The sequence below is a fragment of the Taudactylus pleione genome, unplaced genomic scaffold (assembly GCF_031769625.1).
Source record: "Taudactylus pleione unplaced genomic scaffold, aTauple2 ptg000313l, whole genome shotgun sequence".
Classification (NCBI taxonomy): Eukaryota; Metazoa; Chordata; class Amphibia; order Anura; family Myobatrachidae; genus Taudactylus; species Taudactylus pleione.
Genome location: NW_028284714.1, coordinates 6,092,915 through 6,115,859, shown reverse-complemented (window position 1 = coordinate 6,115,859; position 22,945 = coordinate 6,092,915).

Below are 22,945 nucleotides of genomic sequence, written 5' to 3'. Positions count from 1 at the left end.
TATAATGTTAACATGTTTGTAGTTACTGCTGAGTTTACTGAATTTACTGCTGAGTTTATGCAGAAAAAGATTTTGCAGGAATCTGTATGTAAGGTATAGTTTACCTAGTGTTATTGAAAGTAACAGGGGAAATCATTTTACAGGGGAAGTGTTTCAAATATATGAAATGATGGAAACTGATAGAATCAAAGTTACACACATCATATTAGACTTAATGGTGTAATTAAAAAATAGGCTAGCTAATCTTACAAAGGAGACAGGAATGGCATTGTCTGAAGCCCTACCTTTGGTTCTTCATAGTCTCAGAATCACACCTAAGCCTCATCTCAATCTCTCTCCTTATTAACTGTTATGTGGACTTCAACCAAGATGTGTTAGTAAACCTAAAACTAATTTGAAATTGCAACATGATTTGACTGTTCAATGTTATCCAATTGTCTAAGCAGCTACAAGAAGACCTTCAGGAAGCTCAACAAGATATTCAACCAACACCAGCGTTTGATCCAAAAGATGACATTCAGCCTAGAGACTATGGTATGATGGGAAGTTTTTTTGTTACGTTCTGGCTCCCTTACAGATCAATGGGATGGTCCTTGGCAAGTATTACTGACAACAGAAACAGCTATAAATGTTGCTGAGAAGGACACCAATCCACAGCTCGCACTGAAAAAAGGTCAGAGATCCGAGCTTAAAGGGGCCTAAAGACTAAGACTCAAGTACTGATATAGAGACTAAGTTGCATTTATGAGAACTCTTCATTCAAGATGGAGACAATTGTTTACAACAAACTGCATACATATAGACTGATGACAAAGAAAACTTAATTTTCCTTAACTGCTTGATTATTGCAGCATTGGGACGTATTTACTTTGGAGAGAGGGCGAGCAGAGGTTCATGGTATAAGTACACATGCATTGACTGGATGACGAAGTTTATTCTAATAAGTCCTTTCCTTCCTATTTTCTAAGCAGGGAAAACAAGAGAGTTAAATGACCAGTGTCAGGAAGCTGATTTATCACCTTTTGAAAAGTGCATTTGTGATTACTGTACTAAACCACCAGAATAAAGGTGTATACTATGGTGTATGGATAATATTGTTTATTACTCAAAAGAATATCCAATTTTACAAAATTATTAATTGATGGGTAAAGTATTAAATACTACTAATTGTTGAATTTGTGCCAGAACCATTCTTGAGTTGAAATATGCTGAAATTACTAGGATAATTACCATAGAAACATGTGATGATTGTGTAATTAAAAGTTGCAAAGAAAAAAAGAGGTTACTGATAACTACAACTTGACAAAACCACTAGTAATTGTGTTAGCTCCACATGTAAGTGAACGCATTCTATTTTGTTTCAATAAGACGGTTTATGAATGAAGCAGGCTATACTTCAGATTTGGACAACTGCAGGAATGTTTACTATTCCAATATCAGAACACCCCATACAAGTAGGAAATGTTTAGTCAGAATATTGTAATAAAATCATTACTGTGTACAACCTTATGTTCCTCGCTGTACTGAACAATGTAGGGAATAACATTTACAATAGATGTTTACAATGAGACATTTGATTATACACTACCATTGAGTGGTAACAAATAGTGAGACAAATAGTGAGACAGATCATACAGTTCAAACATGCTAGTTAGGAATGTTAGTTGCTACCATGGTATTAGGGTTTGATGTTCCTTTTCTTGTTATCAAATAATCTTTATTTTATATGTGGAAAGTATGCTTACAAACTATTGCTGTTTAATTCTGAAGATATTTGCTATTTAGTCAGACTGATACCACAATTTTATGTTATAACATATGATAATTTGTGAAAAGTTCTTTTGCCGGATGCCAGATGTTTTACAATAGACATTGTTCCAGTGAATAAAAAATACATTCCCCTGATTGATACTTCAGTGAAACATCATGTTGGTACCACCTTTGCTAACATCCTTATGTATGGTAATTGGGGATAGTTTGATAATCAACATGAAATTAGTGAACTGAACAAATTTATTGACAATGAGACTGAACTTTATGATAAAACATTCAGATACGCTGGCCATGAATTAAAAGCATTCCGGAATTAACTGTTACAACACCAATTAACACTCGTTAATTAATTGCACAGACTGGAGAATATGGTCTAACTTTTTATACAAATCTTGGAGTTCACTGTTGTAATTATTTGACCAATGATACTACAGATCGAGTAGCCATTATTACCAATGATATGGATGAGGCTCATGATATGAAAGAAGAACTTCTGTGAGTATATTATGATAAAGACTAAAAAAGATTTATTGTGGTCTTGATTAGATTCTAGTTTTTGATTTTCAGGTTTAGAAAAGTGTTTTTCAAACATATTTTAATGTACTGACAAAGTTTATTCTTGTGATTGTAATCCTGATTCTTCTTATCTATGCATTCTATAGAGTTGGCCTATACTGAATTAAGATGGCTACTTCAAAAATGAGAACACTCAAAAGTGAAAACATACAAGAGATGGAGGTTGATGAACATTACATCCCAATGTAATCCACAACATATAGCACATGTAAAATGTGTATATCTGAAGGATGGAATTGTGAAAGCTTAGTTTATAAGAAACATTATATTTTACATAATTCCATATTTACATATGATTTATAAAGAATACAGCTAATGCAAATTAATGTATAACCTTTGTACACATTTATACTAAGTAAATGAGTTGAGTTGTCTTTAAGACAGCTCCCTATAAAAGTTAATTATATGAAGTTTTGGACAAGAACCTGACCATGTACGTATAATTCAGGGCTAGGGTAAGATACAAACCAAATATAGTGGTACAAAACACAATAAACATCCCATGAAGGATTCTATTCTTAGTCTATTGCCAAAGAAAGGCCAACAAGAATACACCTTGTCCAAACTGATGAGTGTTGTATTTGAATATGCCAAATGTCATTATATGCTTGCATAATGTGGAATATAGAATGTTCTAGAAATATGATGTAAGTGGGTGTATTAACTGAAGATTGTAATAGAAAGATATAAAAACTCTGTAATGAAATCAATTGTCGTTATTTCTGCATTATAACCCTGGGAGATATGCATGCTCCCAGTAAAGGGCTAGATATATTTATTTAATTAATTAATAAATGACAAATTCTTAAGTAAATTGGATTGGAATCTATTACTTTATGCAACAATGGAACACCTAGGTAAAAATTTGTGTTCCACAGTTGGAGGCACCGCTGTACCCTTTACATTATATCTCTGGGAGATATGTATGCTCCCAGTAAAGAGCTAGATCTATTTATTTAATTAATAATGACAAATTCTAAGTAAATTAGATTGGAATCTATTAATTTATGCAACAATGGAACACCTGGTAAAAAATAATATTCCACAGTTCCCAGCTGCTGGCATATCCAGTAACACATTCTTGATCTGCAAATCCAGTTCTAACTTTTCTCTAAGTTGTGCTGTCTCTTTGAATATAACATCCCTTGACTTAACAAGCTTTTTGGTCTTTGGATTCCAGAGTATGTAACTTTTACTGCATTTCATGGACTTTGGATCCAGCTTACATCTTCTCTTTTTGGGTATGTGTACATAGGCAGTACACCCAAAACCTCAGAGATGTCTGATACTTGGTTTCTTTCCAGACCACTCCTCTATTAGTATCTTGTATTTCAAGGCAACTGTCAAAGCACATTTTTTTAGATAGACTACCATGGACACTGTTTCCAGCCAACAAACACTTGCTTAGGCCGGTAACTTTCAGCTAAAGTGTGGTTTGCAGGCTCTCTTACACCATTCTGCTCGGGTATATATTCTTTTGGAAGATTTTCACATATTTGTTGAGATATTCTCTTCCATTATCAGACTTCAAGACATTTATTTTTTGACCGGTTTGTGTCTCTACCAATTCCTTATAGTCTGCAAACTTGTTCATCACTTCAATCTTTCTTTGATGAACTAGATGTGTGTCATTCTTGTGAAATCATCAATAAATGTAATGAAGTATATGAAGTATCCACTTATTGACTTCTATCAGATCACACACACCCATATGTACCAGTTCCAGGGGTGCCTCAGCTCTGCTTGCTGATTTTGGAAGTTGACAGTAGCTTTGCTTTCCCCTAATACAGTTTTCACACATGGGAATTTCTGTAGCAGTCACTGATATTCCTGTAACCATCCCATTCATGAGTTTCTGGACACTGTCATACCTAAATTGACCCAACCTTCTGTGCCATAGTCCCATAGACTGTAGGTCAGTTGTCATCATCACATTACACTGTTGTGTGTCAAGGACATATAATTGACGGCACAGTCCCTCTTTTGTTCTGTACAATGCACTTTTCTTTTTGTGAACTGCACTCTTTAGCCACTTTGTTTCAGAATATTTACAACTTTAAAGTTTGTCCTCATATCTGGTACATAAAGCACATCTTGGATCTCTTTGACTTTGGTTCTAGTGCCTAGTTTCAAGTGGGTAGTGACTGTCCCAACTTTTGATTGTTATAGGATCACACATGTTTAATGTAGTGAACCACTCTTTATTACAACCAAAATGTCTTGAGTAGACACTCCAAGGTGACTCATCTTTGCCCCTGCACTTGCTTTTAGCATTCACATTTTTCAGTTTACATTCAGTTGCTTTCGATCTATTTTATTACATACACAATACTTGTATTTGAATTTTCTAGGCTTCTCACTTTTATTGTGTAATGCACTTGGTGTGTTAACTTCTACAGGATGGGTGGTTGGTTGATAAAATAGGGATTCTTTTACTACTAAGGGATTGTGGGGGGGGCAGAATTTATGACCACAGGGGGGTCTATTGCCAATGGGGGGTGGGAAGTGATTTTATAAAGGGAGCTATAGATACGGGGTGATGCGAGACACACCCTAGGCATTTTATTTTCAATAAAATATTTAAATATATTTTCAAAAATATAAAAATTAAATAAAAAAAAATATGACCATTTCTGACCAGTTTTGCTGGGGAAAAAAATAATAAGTTAAGTGATTAAAAAGTGTCAAGTATTTTTCAGCAAATTAAAATCTTTCCAGCATTTTGGGGTACATAAAAATATCTGTCCAGTAATTTTTCAGTGTTTTTATAGAAGTTTGTAAAAAGTTGGAATAAACACTTTTAACTTTCATTTGCAAGTTCAAACACCCTTCTCCCATCAATAAAACACCTCCACATACCTGTCATCATTTAACCCATTATTGAGCTTTTTAAAGAAATTCACCTGAAAACTGTCATGTCTTCTTTGGCCAAATTATGTTATTTAAACATCTTCAAGTACATGATTATTCATTGGGAGGGGTGAACTACACCAATCAGAGCTCAGCACATGCCTCTGTGACCTTTGGTGCTAAGACTCATGGGACTTACTTAGGTCTCAGCAATGCACTGTGCTTGTGCAGATTTAGGGCCTCATTTATCAACGAGTAATATGTTTGTTATCGCTCGTTACTAATCTTAGATGGTGCTCCAACCAATCAGCTCCTGTCACTTTTCAAATACATGACAGTTAGGAGCTGATTGGTTGTAGCATAAAAAAATAGCATCCATTGATAAATGAGGCCCTCAGTTTAATATCCATACCCCTTCAAGCCCAGTATAATTTCCTGACCCCTCCAAACCCTTCCCAGCCCTATAATGTCCGCACCCCTCCTTGCCCCACCAGTTCCGGCACCTAAGGTTACTTGTCGAATATATTTTATTATATTTGTAGTATTCATACTGACTATGGCACTGTTTAAAAGGGAGTTGGCTTCTGCAGTGGTGAAGAGAGGGACTTGGACGGGTGCAGACATTATCCTGGGCTTGGAAGGGTGCAAACATTATACTGGGCTTTGAGGGGCGCAGATATTATTCCAGGCTTGGACGAGTGTGAATATACTGGGCTTGGAGGGGTGCAGACTGGTCATGGAGGAGTGTGAACATTATATTTGCCTTGGAGGGGTAAGAACATACGGTATGCAGTCAGGAAGCTGGCGGACATAATCCCAATGGACGGCTTCCCGACTACTTTATCCTGGTGTGGGTTAAATGACATACGTCTAAATCTAGACACCTGTCATTTTACTGATGCAGGGCGCCCGGCATCCCAATTGAAGAGATGCCGGGTGCCAAGCATGGACAGCTGCAGGGGGGGAGGGTTAGGTTTAGGGCTCCCACGGGGGCACCCCCTGGGAAGTTAGGGTTAGGCTAGGGGAAGGGAGGGTTAGGCACCCCCGGGAGGGACTTAGGGTTAGGCACCCCCCGGGGACTTAGGTTTAGGCAGCGGGGAATGGGGGGTTAGGTTTAGGCACTTAGAGGGGGGATTAGGGTTAGGCACTGTGGGGAAGGTTAGGGTTAGGCACCCCTAAGGAGGGTTAGGGGGGGAGGTTAGGTTAGTAAATACTTACCTAGGGATGATCAGGATTTTCAGCCATGTCGGGCAGCCGCTGTCGGGTAATTCATACCGATTCCTGAACTTACAGTCCTCTGGGGCATGTGGAGGGTCAAGATAACCTGAGCTTAGAGTGGTGCAAGCATTATGCTAGGCTTGAAGGAATGTGAATATTATATTGGGCTTAGAGGGGTGCAGACATTATCCTGGGCTTAGTAGAGTACAAACATTATACTGGGCTTAGTGGAGTGCAGACATTATCCTGGGTTTGGAGAAATGTAAACATTATTCTGGGTTTAGAGTGATGCAGACATTATGCTAGGCTTGAAGGAGTGTGAATATTATATTGGGTTTGGAGGGGTGCAGACATTATCCTGGGCTTAGAGAGTGCAGTCATTATCCTGGGCTTGGAGAAATGTAAAAATTTTACTGGGTTTGGAGGGGTGGGAATATTACAGTGTACTGGGGCAGTGCTTAAAGTGGTCCTAGAGATGTGGTGGGGTGTATGGAAGGGTCAGGATATTACTCTGAGCTTGGAGGGGTGCAGACATTATATTGGACTGGTGGGGGTTTGGAGGAGTCAGGATATTATACTAGGCTTGAAGGGGTGTGGACATTAAACTGGGCTGGGGGGAATCTATATATTAATTCTATAAGGTTTTTACTGTGAAACCTATTTTGGCTAAAATGTAACAATCAGTCCAGTGTCACCTAGCTGCTCCCTTCTCTCTGTTATATCCAAGCACCTGCAATCTCCACCGCCAACACCTGCATCAACATCAACATCCTCAATCATGATCGGAAGTAGTTCTGCATCCAATTTCAGTAGAATGATTGACTCCTTTCCTATGTATGATTCCTCAGAAGGATCCTTGAGTGCTACACCTGTTGCTGCTGGTGCTGCTGAGAGTGGATCTTCATCCCAGAAGGGGACCATAAAGAAAACTACTTTTAGTAGTTTAACAAAACAATTGACTGTCAAACAATCTTTTGCTAGGAGGAACAAGTATAACAGCAGTCACGCGGATTACAGACGCCATAACAGCTATGCTGGTATTAGATTTGCATCCAGTATCTGCCATTAATGCAGTGGTTTTTGACGGTTAATTGAGGTCTTGTGTTCTTGTGTTCCTGCTACCATGTCCCTTCTAAATTCCACTTCACTAGAACAGCATTCCCAGTCTGTACAAGGACATTAATAAAAACTTTATTAGTGTCCTCCAAAATGCCATTGTGCCCACTGTCCACTTAAACACAGATATGTGGACAAGATGGATAGGGAAAACTAAAGATTACATGCAGCCCACTGGGTAGGTGTATTGCCTCCAACAGTGCAAACAGCAGCAGCATCATCTAACAAATGCCAGCTCATTCAGAGGCAGGTACCTCTGTGTATCATCGGTTTCAGTAAGAGGCATACCACTGAGAACCTCTTAGAAAACTCAGGGAAATCATTGCAAAATGGCTTACCCCACTTGGACTCTCCTCAGGATTTGTGATTTCTTACAATGCCAGCAATATTGTGCAAGCATTACATGTGGGCGATTTCGAACACATCCCATGTTTTGCTCACACAATTAATTTGGTGGTACAACATTTTTAAAAAAATTACAGGGGCGTGCAGGAGATTCTCTTGGTGGCCCGAAAGATTTCTGCCCATTTTCGACATACAGTAACTGCGTGTCGAAGATTGCAGATCCAGCAAGAGCTGTTGAATTTTCCCTACTATCAGCTGAAGCAAGAAGTAGTAACTAGGTGGAATTCTACCCTCTATATGCTTCAGCGGATGGAGGAGCAGAAAAAGGCCATCCAAGGCTAAACTATGGCCTATGACATAGGGAGAGGAGCGGGAATGTACCTTAGTCAATCCCAGTGGAGAATAATTTCCATGTTGTGCAAGGTTCTCAAACCATTTGAAATTGCCACATGTGAAGTTAGTTCAGACACTGCCAGCTTGAGTCAGGTCATTCACCTAATCAGACTTTTGCAAAAGAAGCTGGAGAAACTGAAGGAGGAGCTGAAATGGAGTGATTCCGCTAAGTATGTCGGACTTGTAGATCAAGCGCTTCATTTTCTTCGCCAGGATCCAAGAGTCATCAATCTATTGAAATCAAATCACTATATTTTGGCAACCATACTTGATCCTAGATGTAAGTCATACCTTGTGTCTTTCTTTCCGACGGACACAAATCTGAAGAGATGCAAAGAGCTATTGGTGAAAAAATTATCAGCTCAAGCGGCACGTGACACAGCAGCATCTCCTCCTTCAGTTTCTGAGGCTGCCAGGAAAAAACTAAATTTTCCAAACAGACCCACTGCTGGTGATGCAGATCAGCCAGCAAAACCTAATGACATCTGGTTGTGTCTGAAAGAACTGCCTACAGTTAGTGACAAGTCTACCATGACTTTTTCTGATATGGTCACCATTCAGAGAATGGTTGATGATCATTTTAGGGATAGTATCCAAATGTCAGACAGTCCGTTTCACTACTAACAGGAAAAAGAGGCAATTTGGAGTCCCTTACACAAACTGGCTTTGCTTTACTTAAGTTGCTCACCCTCCAGTGTGTACTCTGAAAGAGTTTTCAGCGCAGCCAGGAACCTTCAGCGATCGGCATAGGAGGTTACTTCCCCAAAATATGGATAAGATGATGTTCATCAAAATGAATTACAAATTCCATGAGGAAGACCTTTACCAGCAATTTTAAGTAAAAAAAATAGAGGCGTCTGTAATGTTGGGTTCTAGTGGGGACAAATTAATATTGTGTGAAGAGGACGTACACACTGATGGGGATGATGACGACATCTGATCTTACCTATGTTGTAAAGCCAATTTGTGTATGTAGAAATCATTGCCACTGCGCATTGGCAGCTTGTTTTGTTGGGTCCCAAACAAACCAATAATTTCAGCCATAAGTGTCACTGAAGTGATTGGTTTGTTAAACTGTGAATGTCCTGTTTCATATATACAACATAAGTGTGGGTGGGAGAACCCAATGACAATTCCATCTTGCACCTCTGTTCTTTGCATTATGTGCTGTTTGGGGGCATTGCTGCCTGACATTTTAAATTTTTTAGTTGATTAAACTGCCATCCCGTCTGCCACTGCTGTGTGACAAATGTTTCATAGATGTCCTATAATTTTTTTAAACTGCTGTACTTTTGTGCTGCTGTTCTGATGCTTACTTTTTTTTGCAGTTTCATACAGTATTTATTTCAACTAAAATCACAAATAGGCATACTTGCAAAATACACTTATGCCATTTTTCAACCTTGATTTGTAGATACCAACCTGGTGGGCTTGGCTTTCCTTGATCATAACAGCCATGTTTGGTCAGATGCTGCTCAAACAACAAATGGAGAAACTATTTTGTGATGGTATCTGGAGGTGTCTCCCTCCTCCGATCCCAGCCTTCCCATACATAATCCCAGGAGCACAACGATAACAGATGTTTAGCATCCCTCTGCCCCCTTCCTGTTCATAGCTTTCATTTTGTGTACTGCCACATTAATAGTTCACCTACCCATTCAAGAATTGAAATGGGCAGGTGCGAACCTGGCATTACTCCTGTCGGTGGGAGAGCCCAAGGACAATTTCTACTTGCACCTCTTTCTTTGCATTATGCGCTGTTTGGGGGGATTGGGTATAAAATCCCGGCTGCTTAATAGCTGCCGGGTGAAATACCAACAGTGGAAGCCCAACAGGAGCAGAATCTTGACGGCACAGATAAGTTACCTAACCCTACCCTTCTCCCCCCCTAACCCTCTATTGGGGGTGCCTAACCCTAAAACTCCCAAGGTGGTGCCTAACCCTTAATCCCCCCGGGGGTGCCTAAACCTAACACCCAGTCCCTGCACCCTAAACCTAACCCTCCCAGGGGTGCCTAACCCTAACACCCCCTTCCCCTAGCCTAACCCTAACACTCCCCAGGGGGTGCCTAAACCTAACCCTCTCCCACTGTGGCTAAGAACTAAGTGTCCCCACTTACCTATGTTTGGGAATCCGTCCTGTCGGGATTCCGTCATTGGGCTAAAGATAGGCATCTAGATTTAGACGCCAGTCTTTAGTCCCATGTCGAGATTTAGACAGCGGGATTCTGACGGACGGCTTCACGTCCGTCGGTATATTACCTGTATCCTGTTTGGGGCATTCCGGACTGTCTTTTTGTGCGGATGACAAACATTATTGTTATAGTTTATTAAACTGCCATCCTGTCTGCCACTGCAACACCCTTCTCTTGCCTAGATGTGCCATGTGGGTAATTGAACTGCCACAGTGGCTAAAGTCTTTGACATGCAGTTGATGAATGCCAAAAATGTACAGAAATTTTTATGGCCACATAAAGCATTTCCCGCATGCCCCTTTCATTTAAAAAAAAAAAAGGCCGAACCACCAAAGAGCTAAACGGGGCAAGGACTGATGTTAATGAGTCAAATGTATTTGTAAATTACTCCCCTTCTCAGTCCCTCATAAATTTGATTCGGAATCCAAAACTTAAATTAAATTTACTACAAATCAACCATTCCTTTTCCTGCTTTCAACTACATATATATTCCAACTCCCTCAGACCTCAGTCTTGATTAATAAAAAAACATTTGTTTCCTGATGTGCCATGTTGGAAGCTGAACTGCCACATGTTAGTGCCGTCCCACTACTGTCACTCAGCTTAGTCAGCCAGCTAGCTTGATGTAACCTTTTGGCCTAAACTGGATGAAAACAATATTGTGAGCCGTGAGGTGGTCGAAATTCACTGGAAATGATTGAAAATTGAAGTTAATAATGCTCTAGGAACAAAAAAGGCCCAAATTATGTTATTTGTATATTATGTTATGTGTATATATATATATATATACATATATATATATAGTACAGTACCTGTAGTCATCATATTAGGGGTTTCAAATATATAACTGTAAATGTAAATAAATATTATTGAGGTTAATAATACTGTAGAAACAAAAACTGGCCCAAATTATGTGATTTCAGCTGTTTTTATGATATTTTTGAAAAAAATACAGATCCAAAACCAAAACAGGCAAGGGCGGTTTTGTCAAAACCAAATCCAGATCCAAAACACGAAGGAGATACAGATCCAAAACCAAAATCCTATCTTGTTCATTGACTGAGAAAGGCGAGCCCCCAGCTCTCTAAGCCAAAAAACACTTCCCCCATAGACTTCAATGGTGGGAATGAACTTGAATAGCCCCTTTATTAATTCGTGAGGATTAATTCTAGGTTTCTTCTCCTGCCACCTGCATAAAAATAACAGTGCATTTAAACATGTCTGCATGGGACATCTGCACAATGTAAGTTAGTTTAGGGAACAAAACAGATTTAATGACAGTGTTTCTACCAAAGCATAGAGAGAGGTAAATTATTCCAATTACAAATTAATTTCTCAAGCTTAGATAGGAGGAGGTATGTATACTCCAAGATATTTTATCTTATAACAAACTATTTTAAAATGAGATAGAGACTGGGAAGAAAGTGTGTCTAGATGCATGTCACCGGTATGCAGTCGGGAAACCGGCTTCCCGGCTGCTTTATCCCGGCGTGGGATAAATGACCGGGGTCTATATCTAGACACCTGTCATTTACCCAATGCTGGGAGACCGGCGCCTGGCATCCCGATCAAAGGGATGCCGGGCGCCATGAGCAGAGACAGCCGCAGAGGGGAGGGTTATGTTTATGGCACCCGGAGGGGACTTAGGGTTAGGCACCCCCCCCGGGAGGGTTAGGCTAGGGGAAGGGGGGGTTAGGCACCCCCAGGGGGATGTTAGGGTTAGGCACCCCCTGGGGGACTTAAGTTTAGGCAGCGGGGAAGGGGGGGGTTGGGCACTTAGAGGGGGCATTAGGTTTTGGGCACTTGGGGGGGAGGTTATGGTTAGGCACCCCTATGGAGGGTTAGGAGGTTAGGTTAGTTTATACTTACCTTAGAGACGATCAGGATTTCCAGCGCTGCCGGGCTTCCGCTGCCGGGCTCTGATGATCTGTCGGGCTGCCGCTGCCGGGAATCGAACTGCCGGCCATGCGGCAGCCGGGATTCCATACTGATTCCATGTCACCTATATGGAGAGCCTTCGGTTTATCAAAAATAATTTTATAGGTGGAAATGTAACTTTATTGCTGAGTAAGTTGAAAAATTGCTGGAATGGAAACCTCGGAGACCATTTTCAGAAGGTTGTTGGCAAATAGAGCTAGTTTACATTCTATCTGGCCCAGATGAATGCCAGAATAAAATGGATATTGCTGTAACCAAATTGCCAGGGGAGACAGGGCCAGGGCAAACAGCAAGACAGAAAAGGGCAGCCTTGCCGAGTACCTCACTGAATATCAAAGGAAGGTAAAAGATATATTAATTGCTATCTGAGTGTAGGGGATCACATATAGGGCCTGATTCAGACCTGGTCGCTAAGCTGCGCTCGCACGTTGAAAAAAGGGGCCGTGTATGTAAATCCCGCAATCGCATTGTCAGGCTTTAGGACGCCCTCTATGTCTTAGAGAGCGACAGCAGTGAGCGCACGCTGGTGTTTAAAGACGCCCACTTTTCATTCTTAACCCAAATCATCTCCAGGAAGTGTATGAATCATCAGTAACATCGAGAGCCATCGGAGCAGATTGCTGCCCTTGAGGTAGACCCTATCCCACTGCAAGCACTGCGATCAATTCAGGCAAAAAAACAAGTGATGTGTTCAATGACGCTACTTTGCTAATTATGCACACCCATTAAACTCCGTTTTGCAGCTTAGACATGCCTGCATTCGCACCACCACTCCCCTGTTCACAAGCACCTTCCCCTGTTACCACCCACAAACGGCACTATCTGTTACACAAAGTAGCGCTCAGTCTGTGTACAACGAGCGCACGATTCCCGATCGCAGTGACTGGCTTGCGCACGCGCACTGCGACTCATACGCAGATGTGAGATTATCGCCCCTAGCGAGCGCATCTTAGCAACCGGGTCTGAATCAGGCTCATAAACCCGAAGCAACCCAGGGTCTCAAAAAGATGGTTCCAGGTCACCATATCAAATTATTTTTTCGCATCAATATATAAGAGAACCATGGGCCTTGGGTCCCCATTAGGCTGAAGGTGTTGCATAACTATTAGAACCTTACAAACATTAGTCACCGACTGCAACCCCATAAAAAGCCCTTTTGATCCCAATGGATTATAGTAGGCATAACAGCTCTTAATATTTCTACCAATACTTTGATAAGTATTTTATAATCATTATTTAATAATATTGGCCTATAAGAGGAGCATACACACGGTCAGATTTGTCAGACTTGTCAGATGAACGATTGAACGATTTGAACGATTTGAACGATTTCACCAAAGTTTTGAACGATTTGAACGATTTGAACGATTGAACGATTTTTGACTGCATTAAAATGAATGGAATCGTCCAAGTCTGACTGCAAACCCATCAGATGTCAGATATCGTTATCTGACAAACGGGAACGCGCATCGTTGATCGTCCATCGTTCAGGCATGTCAGATATGAACGATTTTCCTTCAGATATGAACGACTGAACGATTTTTAAATCGTTATCGTTCATATCTGAAGGAAAAATCTGATCGTGTGTATGCACCATTAGAGTTCCGGATTCCTTCCTGGCTTAGGCAGCACCTTTATTCAAGTGGCATTGCAATATAAAGGTATGGAGTTGGTAGTATGCAGGTTATTCTACAAGTAAGTAAGTGGTTCCACTAATGAGTCTTTTAAAATTCACTCTTCAATCCATCAGGGCCTGTTATTACTTGAAAAATAAGTTTACCACCAATACACCTTTACACCTTGTCTAAGGGCCTGATTCAGAGCCACTCGTAAGCGGCAGCTCGTTCGCTTCGAGCGATGTTTGGCCAACTGCGCATGCGTGTGGATCGTTATACGCATGCGCGAACCAGTCAGTGCGGTCGAAATTCATGTGCTCGCAAAATAGCGAATGCCTGCTAATTTGAGTGACAGAATGAGGCGTATGTGGGTGGTAACAGGGGAAGGTGCTTGAAAACGGGGAGTGGAAATCAGAACGCAGGTGTGCTTAAAGGTCAAAACGGGCGTTTTATGGGTGTGCATAATTAATACAGCAGCGTCATTGACCACGTCACTGGGTTATTTTATAGCCAGAACTGCTCGCAAATTTGTGGTAGCAAAAACCGACCACAAGAATAGCGAGCAGTTCATACCCTGTTCGATGTACTCGATTAATCTAATAAACAGCGGACATGACGTAGGATGCGAGCGGCCAGGGGGCGTAGTTTCCCAAAAAACAACCGCAAGTTTTGTTCGCTCGTTCAGACCTTAATCAGCGAGCGCTAATTGCGTCCGGCTCTGAATGAGGGCCTATGTTCGCAGTGCAGCTATGTTGTTGGATACACATGGTCCCTTTTCTAATATTGGAAAGTAAGCAGTCTGATTTATTTCCATTGTGGTAAAAACAGAACTGCCCCCCTAGTTTGGCTGTAACCAGGGCTGGATTATTTACAAGGTGGTGCAGATGGCTGAATAAGGCCCACCTGTAATGTGTTAAAACAATGTTTTTTTTATGTAGCACAAGACTCTGCTGAGTTGATGGAGGGGGTGTGGTGGGCAGTGCTTTTAGAAGCTGGCACTGGCACATGATTGCACCATGCAACCATGAGCAGCATTCCTCTAGGAGCTGGTATAGTTTGTGTGTCTGGTTGGAGTGGGGGAGTGCCAGGGGATGGGAGGCAGGCTGGTTGCCAGGTACCGGCAAGGGTGTCTCATGGAAGTGCACTGCCCCAGAGCTGGCGCTGAGTGGCAGGCTGACCCAAGTGGCACAGAAAGGGAGGGATGAGACATTTGTATCTGCCCCGCTCACCGACTAGTGGGAGGCACTGGCCGTTGATGCGCTAGCCGATGCACCACACACCGGAGGAGGGGACACTGACGAGGTCGCGGCTGCTGCTAAGCTACTGAGACGGTAAGCAGAGCAAAGGGGAAGCTGCATTCAACAGGTAGCACTGGGAATGCTATGGGGCTTGACATGGTGGTCTTGAGAGAACACAGAGGGGGTAAAATAAAGAAAGGATAGTGAAGATAGTGCAGAAAGGAAAAACTGTCAGAAAGTGCTACTGATAAAGGTAAAGGGAGACAGAAATGGGTACATATAGAGGCACAGAGAGGCAGAGGGAGGCACAAAGAGGCAGAGAGATCACAGAAAGAGGCAGAAGGAGGCAAAGAGAAGCATAAGGGGTACAGATATAGGCACAGAGAGACAGAATGGGGTACAGATAGACACACTGACAGACAGAAGTGGGCACATATAGACACACAAAAAGGCAGAAGTGAGTACAGGTAAAACACACAGAGGCAAATGTGGGTACAGGTAGATGCAGAGAGGTAGCAGTGGTTACAGAGAGACACGCAGAGTAGTGGTGTCACTAGGAGGGTGTGGGGAGTGCACGCCGCACCGGGTGACACCATCCGAGGTGTGTCATGATAGTACCATAGCTGCTCTTCTATTTTGGTGTCAACCCCTTGGATAGTGTCACTGAGCAGGGCTGCAAAGGTGATGGATGAAGAGCGTATGAGAGCGCGTCATCCACACTACGCTGGAAGAGTCTGGAGGCTTCCCAGCAGCTCACAGAGCACTGGGAAACCGCCACGAGGTCACGACCCTAAAATGGCGCACACCAGGGGCTGTGGCATCACGGGTATGAGGTCACGTCCTTTTCACATCCCAGACATGTGCGAGAGCTGAGTTTGTGCTGCACTCAGTGTCACCACCCTAAGTGATGCCACTGACACAGAGGCAGAAGTGGTTACAGATAGATGCACAGTGGAAGAAAGGGGCACAAATAGATGCACAGACAGAACAGGGCAGAGACAGAACAGGGCACAGATAAAAGCACGGACAGGCTGAATGGGGTACAGATAGCAGGAAACGTGTAATTGGTTTGTTTAGGTAACACAATAAATTACATAAAAGTTCAAAACAGGTCACGACTGATTTTCAAAAAAAATTCAAATAGCATAGAGCAGAGGTTCCCAAACTCGGGGTCTGATTCAGCGAGGTCCGCAGTGGCAAATACGCACGCAATTATCCGATTGTTGTGTTCTGCACATGCGTGTCCATCACAGTACGTGAACTAGCTATTGCAATCGGGACTGCGATCGCAGAGGCCACGCAGACCCATAGCAGGGTGATTGACAGGAAGCCCCGTTTGTGGGTGGTGACGGGGGGGTTGTCTGAATGAACGTGTGCCAGTGCATTAAAATGCCGTAGCAGGGGCATACACAAATTATCCACTGCGATGCCATACGCAGCCATAGCACCGATAGCGTGTGTGGCTGTTAGCAAATTTTGAGTAAGGTCTGGGCTTGTGCAAGTGTGCATATAGGTCTGCTGTTACTTGATGCTACCGAATGTTTTGCTATATTGCTAAGTATTACGGATGTGAGACAAGGGAAAGTGGGTGTCCTTATGTCAGGCTGCAATCTCAATGCATAACACCGCTGATATTAGCAACTGCGTTGCGTGCGCATTAAAGTAGCATTGTTAGACTGGCACTACTGAATGCCTGACGCGCGTTTCGCTAGTGCTTCTTGAAAAAGGGCAGCCCTTTTTGAAGAAGCACTAGCGAAACGCATGCTACTTTACCGTGTTATGTGATTTAAATATGTGCATGTGTTTGTGACATGAGCCGTGGCTGAACTAGAGTGAGGGAGATACCACACATCGCTGCAGAGTCTGTGCGGAGATAGTAACTGCCTGCCGCTATGAGCTATACTGACAGCCCCGTATGTGTATGGCAGCGTTTTTCAACCGCTGTGCCACGGCACACGGTTGTTAAGTGTGCAGCACGGTCAGTGCTGCCGGTCAGATCTGCCGTATTGCGTACCGGGCAGCGCTGAGCTAATCTATGCAGATGCGGCGGCGTGACATCACAGGTCACGCACACCGCGTTTCCAGTCAGACTGCCCGCCCGCCAGCTCCACGGCGCTTGCAGATGATCTGCATGAAGGCCATCAGCACCCCCAGTCAGCTTGTCTCCCTCACCAGCCAGCCCCGCGACCACCAGCACCCCCAACATGCCAGCCAGCCCTGCGACCACCAGTCAGCCCCGCGGCCACCCGCACCGCCAACATGCCTGTCTGCCTCACTATCCAGCCAGCCCCACAGCCACCAGCTCTACCTGCATGCCCACCCAGCCAGCCCCGTGGCCACAAGCCAGCCTGCCTGCACTCTGCTGAACAGGTAGGGACAAAAAAAATTATATTAATATGTTATGTGGGAGCCAGTGTACTTTGTTTTTTTGGGGGGAGCAATGTGAGGTTTTTTTTCTTTGGAGGCCAACAATGTATTTTTTTTGTTTCTGTGGGGGCCAGCCAGTGTTAATTTTTACTGTGGGGGACAATGTATTGCCTTTTATTCCTGTGAGGGACAATGTATGTGTTTTTTTTATGGGGGAGCCAATATGTATGTTTATTTCCAAGGTCGCGCAAGCCGCATCGCTGAATGGTGTGCCTTGTCAATATTATGATCTTGTCTAGTGTGCCTCCAGTTAAAAAAAGGTTGAAAATCATTGGTGTACGGTGATGAAAGAGGCTGTGTTACCAAGCATACTGTATGTGATAACTTAATATTAGCCGTGTGGACCAGGTTGACAATACTGTATGAGCAGGGTCTGTGAGAGGCTGTGTTACCAAGCATACTGTATGTGATAACTGAATATTAGCCGTGTGGACCAGGTTGACAATACTGTATGAGCAGGGTCTGTGAGAGGCTGTGTTAGCGTCAAGTGAATGGCTACTACAACCCACTAAGAATCCAATAATACTATTAGGATAATACAGAGTATCCACCAGTGATAATTTTGATGTAAGAACACTAAACCCCTGATTAAGTGAAATTTGTCCTGAATCTTGTTAAGACAAATATGATTCATATTAATAACATAACACCATCATATTAAACTGGTGAGAAAACACGAGTGAGATAAATAAAATCATAATTTCCTAAAAGAGCTCTCTGTAATTATTATAGACGCTCTAGTGATTAGTTTTGGGGAATACCCCTTTAGAATGTAAGCTCTCACGAGCAGGGACCTCTTCCCTCATGTGCTTCTCCTTACACTTTCTTCTACTCCTTACTCCTCATAAGGGCACCTAACACGTCTCTGCCAACTCCCTGCTCCTTATTGTGAGTGTATTAATAACTATTGCAGCAATGTTTATAATGTCCTTCACTGTATTGTAAGTTACTTGTTTGTTTTTTTGTTCACTTATTTGTTTTATGTACTATGTAAGGCGCTGCGGAACACTTGTGGCGCCATATAAATAAAGGATAATAATAAATAATAATAATATAACAACTATATATAATAACTGTATCTGTATGAGAATCACAGATATCAATTAAAGTTAATTCACTCAGAGATATATTTATAGCTATTAATTTGGTAAAGAAAATAGAAATTGAATTGATTATCAATAGGAGATCAAACACTACTACTAATTCAGGACTTGAGATACTGTTATGGAGTGAAATAATAGAGAGACTGTTCTAGAGATAGACATTTTCCAAGCAGACCTTTATCTATCAAGACATCTACTTAGTTAATAATTACAAGGCATATATGACTGGGCACTATTGTGTATTGTAAATCACTTTAGTTTATACTATATGTTTTACACTATTTTTTTTTCATTTATATTTTTAATCCTATTTTGAAGAATAATACAGTACAAGAATACAGTCGTCAAGAGATGATAACAATTGACTGTTACAGATCCATAAAACGGAGACAGCATTACAAAAATTCTCTTTTGAACAGTAACTATTATAGGGGCCTATTCATCAACACTAAAATAACGTTTTTAAGGACATTTTCCTTAAATAACGTTATTTTGGTATTCATGTAGCCACTTAGCACAGGAGATATCACAGATATCTCCTTGCTAAGTTCCCCTGCGTTAATTTCCACACTCCCCATACATTAGTATGGAGATGTGGAAATTGTGGTATTCATCAAATTCCGAAAATTATCAATTTTCGGAATTTGATGCATTTACTATTCGCCACTGTGAGGTGGCGAATAGCAGGTGAAACTTACCTGTATCCGCGTGTGCAGGTCCCCCGACGAGTCCCTCCGGCGCTCTGCTCCGTCCTCAGGCTCCGGAGACTGGTCTGTCATGTGGTTTCCCAGCAAAGCACAAGAAAGTTTAGACAAAAAAAAAAATTTTTTTTTTTTCTAATCTGTCATGTGGTCTGCTGGGAAACCACATGACAGACCAGCAGGACGGAGCCGGAGGCTGCTGCGCGGACAGGTAAGTTGGGGGGGGGAGGTGAGCAGAGGGGGGAGGGGGGTGGGGGTGGGTCAGGGGGTACACAAACTTAACGCATCTGTAGGCAGTGCTGCGCATGCGCTGGTTTTACAGATGTAACAGCGCATGCGCAGCAGTGTTTCCAGATGCGATAAGGTAGTGTAGGCAGGGAAAAGTATCTATTTCCCGAAAAGCTGTCATCGCAAAAATGACAGCTTTTCGGAATAGATACTTATGGAGAGGTGGAATGATGAATTCCACCTATAATTAGCTAGAACTCCATGAGAGTTCTAGCTAATTATCTCCAGAGAATTGTTAGGTTTAATGAATAGGCCCCATAATAACTTACAATTATGTAAATAGAAGTATATACAGTAAAAGAACCCAAGAAATGGTCCGATTTAAGTCATAGTAGGTGACTTACTATTGTCATAAAATGAAACATATACTTTATACTTTGAACCTTGCAATAAACATATTATAAGTAAATCAATGATGTAATCTTATATTGACATATTGCGTTGCCAAAACAGAAAGACATATAAAGGAAAGGGGGGAGGGGGGGGGTGAATGGTCCAACTGCTTAACAGTAATAAATATATTGTCAATATCATAGAATAATAGATAAACACATCTAATCAATTCAGTCTGGTGATTTCCAGTATCCATTTTTCAAAGCTTAAACCCATCTGAATTCTTGTCCTCAATCATGATGCCTCTTATGCTGCCCATCCATTTAATGATGCCGGGACGATAGCACGATTACCACCCCGTTGTCTCCCGCTGGGTGAACTGCATACACTGAATGTTCAGACGTTCAGTGTATGCAGATCAATTATCCCCGAACATGGCAACCTGACGGCGGTTGTCAGGTTGACCGTCATGTTCGGGCGGAGATTGATGTTAAAAACGACCAGTGGCCACGCGCATCGCCGGTACTTTTTAACCTTTTACTGCCCGATTTGCGGGCACTTACCAAGCGATGGAGCGATAACGACCGTTATATATGTACATGTATATATGTATATGTCTATGTATGCATATATATATATACACATTTATATATATATATATATATATATACACAGTATATATATATATATATATATATATATATATATATTATATATATAATGTGTGTGTGTAAGCAGGAGCAGTCATATATATATATATATATATATATATATATATATCGATAGATATCACAGAGCCTCTGATTATTGCAAACCATCAATGATCTGACTGAAAACAAGTGGTTTGCCATTGCGGGTGGCAATCAATGTTGCACCATCGATGGCAACCATCAATCGATGTTTAGGAAACATCAGCAGTTGTGGTCTACACAGATCTCGACCAAACGCTAAACTATTGATGGTTTCTAACGATGTTTGAACCATGGATCGTACAGCTGTCAATGTCCATCACTATAGTATAACATAAAAATTGCTATTTTTATGGTATACTGGGCCTGATTCAGACCCGGACGCTATGCTGTTCTCGCTCGCATTGAGCAATTTTTCGCAATGCGCGTGCGCGAACCAGTCATTGCAATGGGAAAGTGCTCGCCCATAGCCCGCAGTCTGGCCGCTATTTGAGTGACAGATAGTGCCGTTTGTGGGTGGTAACAGGGGAAGGTGCTTGAAAACGGGGGTATGGTTGTGCGAACGCAGGTGTGCCCAACCCTCAGAACGGCGTTTAATGGGTGTGCATAATTAGCAAAGTAGCGTCGTTACACACGTGACTGGGTTGTATTTTAGCCAGAACCATACTTGCCTACCCTCCCGATTTGGCCGGGAGCCTCCCGAAAATCGGGTGCCGCTCCCAACCTCCCGGGAAGGCAGGCAATCCTCCCGGCCCGGCGATGTGTCCGCACCCCCAGCTCTTTTAAGTAAAAACCCCGGCACCAGGGGGGCCGGTGACGCGATTCGCGCTGAATCGCGTCATCGTGGCTCCGCCCCGGCTGCACAATGCCATTAATCATGGCATTGTGAAGAGGGGGCTGAGCCACGATGACGCAATCACGCCCAATGCTCCGCCCCCAACGCAGCGTCATGTGCCGGGCCCGTCCCCTTTGGCCGCGTCATGCCCCCAGCCCTGTAAGCCCGACAGCTCCCTCCTGGAAGGAGGGAGCTAAATGTCGGCAAGCCTGGCCAGAACTGCTCGCAATGTTGTGGTAGGAAAAGGCTACCACAAGCAATGCGAGCAGCTCCGATGGCTCTCGATGTTACCGATTAATCCTACAACTGCCGGAGATGACATGTGTTGCGAGTGGCAAAGGGGCATCTTTATACAGGTGCGAGCGCATAGTGCGGCTGCTCGCTATTACTTAGTGGGCGGCTTTACGCGACGCAGTGCGAGCACATGATTTAAATAGCCGGCCCCTATTAGCCGGCGAGTGGACGCAAATAGCGTCCAGGGCTGAATCAGGCACACTGTGTTTTAAAAAAAATTTTTTTTCAAATAATGATGGATAAGTTTAAAATTATGTTCTTGACCTAATTCAATCATAAAAGAAACCGACAATTTTGGAGCGGTTTTTGGAAAAAGAATTTGTCAGTTAAGTGGTTAAGAAGGTATAGAGATATAGCAATCATTAAAACTATTTATAGTTTATTTGCACGCACCGACCAAACCTGTTGATCTATGTGATATGCTGATTCTCTCATTGACGGCATTAACCTCTTCATTGTCACTGTTAACCCCATTAGGAATATATTTTTATTGCACAGACACTTTATGCACTAAGGGCCTGATTCAGTATGGGATCGCAACTGCGATCGCAATAGCGATTACGTACACAGTCTCACTGCGAAGATATGCTAATGTCTGTGATGGCAATGCCTTACGCAGCACAACATAAGGACGCCCAACTTACCTTACACACATCCGTAATATTTAGCAAGACTGCGAAACCATCTGTAACATTGAGTACAATTGCAGCTTCACGCACACTTGCACAAGGTCTGACCTTCCTCAGAAATTGCTAACCTCACCGCACGCAGTGCAAGCCCAAGCTGCATATGGCATCTCAGTGGTTAATTTATGCATACCCCTGAAACGGCGTTCAAACGCACTGGCATGTCTGCGTCTCGACGACCACCACCCCCAAAAGTTACTTCCTGTCAATCATTCTGCAATGGCTCTGCGTAGTCAGTGCAGTCCCGATCGCAGTGGGATGTTCGCGCACGCACACTGCGATGCATACACATGTGCAGAATGCAACAATCGGCCGATTGTGTGCGTAATCAC